We start from the raw sequence: 2605 nt of genomic DNA, 5'->3' as shown, positions 1-2605 counted from the left end.
AGCCCTTTAAAAGCCGATTTCAGCCCCGATTTCAGCATTCTTTTCTCCATCTTTTCCCCAACTTGAGAGAGGGCTGCGGCTAGGGTTTTGAGAGGTATTGGCTAGGGCTTTGGAGAGGTTCTATGGCTCCGACATCGCATGCCATTTGGATGAAGGTTAGTGGGAGAGCTTATGTCGGCACCGATCCGGCGAGGTGTATCCTAGGCCGGACAAAGGGACTTTTGCAACGAGTAGATGACTCTCAATAAGACCATCGCCACGACTATCGAGGGGGTTTTCTATGGATGCCTTGTTTTTATATTCGATTTCATTGATTGTATCTATCAGCATGGAGAGCTAAACCCCCTAGTGGGTACTTGGGTATTTGTGAACCCTAGGATGTATTCGTTTCATTGAATCTCTTTATTATGCTTTCAATTAATTGATGCTTATTATGAGTTCCAATCTTGTAAGCTTGATTGTTTGAATACTCTCCTAGAATGATACTAGGGTTGAGACTTCTTGTTGGTAACTCTTGGGAGTGAGTGACACACCACGAGAGTTAGACAAAGCTAGATTGGAGAGGGTCGAAAAGGTGAGTTGAGAGGTAGAGGAGCGTCCCCTTTCCCCTCCTGTTTGATCTATCCTGCCTTCACGTTCCAAGAGTTCTTTGCAGCCATAGTAGAGTGAATGGGCTAAGGGAGGACTTTCCGCTGGGGCTTAGTTGCGAGTGCAACGGAGTGAAGCGTTGAAGCGATTTTAGCACCTAAGGCTTAATTATGGCTAGGGACCTTCCACCTCGACCAAAGGGTTAGGTCATATATAGGAATAGGGTTTATCACTTGGAATCCATAGAACTCATTGCAATTCTATACGGGTGTGATGTTGAGAGGTTATTCAATCTTTCCTCCGGGACATATATAGAGTTAGGCATGGTTGACCTTAGATTTGGGACCATGTAATTAAGGATTTTCACGACTCACTGTTGCATCAATTAGAAAGTATAATAGAGGGTTCTTACACTTGAAACGATTATCCTAGGCAGAACAATATCCGAGTACCCCATCTCTATCGATTGCCTTACCTTCTCCTTTACTTGTGTTGTCTATCTTGTTGCTTTTACTTTTGTTATTTCATATTTTGTCACACATATCACTATTCATATTTCACATTAGTTAAGAAACAACTTAAGTGTCTTTATTCCCTACTCTCTGTGGATATGATACCCACTCATCTGGGATTATTACTTTGACACCCGTGCACTTGCGGTTTACATGCATATTCGGTCGTGTCAAGTTTTTGGCGCCGTTGCTGGGGAGTTGGCGTTTAGAGATACTTTGTACTTTGTTTTCTTAGCTATTTATTCATTCATTTTTTTTTCATATCTTCTTTTCTATCATCGTTCTAATTTTGTTTTCTTTCTTTTGGTGCAACTCCAGGTTATGACCCGAGGGAACACTTTGATATTGATTGAAGGAGATCCAGAGCTCGAATGTACATTTAGAAGAAAAGGGCTGTGCAAGAATAGTCTAATCTAACTGATTTGGAAGTAGAAGAATCTGAAAACATGGCATAACATAATGAGCAACAACGAACTTTATCCGATTATGCCAAACCTTCAGTATTGGGGACACAATCGAATATTGTGCGCCCCCCCATTACAGCTCAGAAGTTCGAGCTGAAGCCGGCATTCATCAACATGTTGCAGCAATCCGCACAGTTTAACGGTTTGGTTGATGAGGATCTGAACAGTCATATAGAGAACTTTTTCTAGGTGTGCGATATGCTTAAGATAAACAGGGTGACGGATGATGCCATCAAGTTGAGAGCCTTCCCATTTTCCTTAAAAGGGAGAATGAAGTAGTGGCTACACTCATTACCTAGAGCATAAATTATCACATTGGAGGAGATGGTAGAAGCTTTTCTTGCCTGTTATTTCCCTCCCGGAAAATCTGCAAAGCTTAGGAATGAGATCTCATCTTTTATACAGTTGGAATTAGAGTCTCTACTTGAGATGTGGGAAAGGTTCAAGGAGCTCCTGAGAAAGTGCCCGCAACATGGATTCCCGGAGTGGATGATTGTTCAGACTTTTTACAACGGTTTGAATTAGAGTACAAGGCAACTCTTGGATGCGGCAGCAGGAGGTACCTTAGGTAGCAAGGCCCCCGGTGAGGCCCGTTAACTAATTCAAGAAATGGGGTTAAACAGCTACCAATGGAATGCTAGGGAGAAGAAAAAGGTGGCCGGCCTCCATGAGATAGATGCTGTAACCTCATTGGCGGCTCAGGTGGAATCATTGAGTAAGAAGTTAGATCTTCTAACATTGAATAGAGTGGCAGCCATGACTACTTGCACCGAGTGTGGTGGAGGACATGCTCCTTCTGATTGCCCAATCTCCATTGGTGATGCATCTTCGGTTGAGAACATCGATTTTATAGGTAATTCCATGAGGAATCAAGGAAACCCATATGGCAACACCTACAATCCGGGTTAGAAGAATCATCCCAATTTTTTATGGAGCAACCAACATCCACAAAAGGCCATGGGGCCACCGGTTTTCCAACAACAACAACAAGCCACAAACATGGAAAATAGAGTTTTAGGTTTGGAGACCCGAATGAACGAT

The 2605-nt window shown here is 42.8% G+C and overlaps 1 non-coding gene across 1 annotated transcript; it reads right to left on the bottom strand.

Moving 5' to 3' along the window:
* Nucleotides 1-1936: 1936 nt before the first annotated feature.
* LOC120271181 lies at nucleotides 1937-2043 on the bottom strand. The gene has a single exon (XR_005539803.1). It is a non-coding gene; the product is annotated as a small nucleolar RNA R71 (small nucleolar RNA).
* Between the last annotated feature and the right edge of the window lie 562 nt (nucleotides 2044-2605).

The sequence above is a fragment of the Dioscorea cayenensis genome, chromosome 10 (assembly GCF_009730915.1).
Source record: "Dioscorea cayenensis subsp. rotundata cultivar TDr96_F1 chromosome 10, TDr96_F1_v2_PseudoChromosome.rev07_lg8_w22 25.fasta, whole genome shotgun sequence".
Classification (NCBI taxonomy): Eukaryota; Viridiplantae; Streptophyta; class Magnoliopsida; order Dioscoreales; family Dioscoreaceae; genus Dioscorea; species Dioscorea cayenensis.
This window is presented reverse-complemented; position numbering and strand designations above follow the sequence as displayed.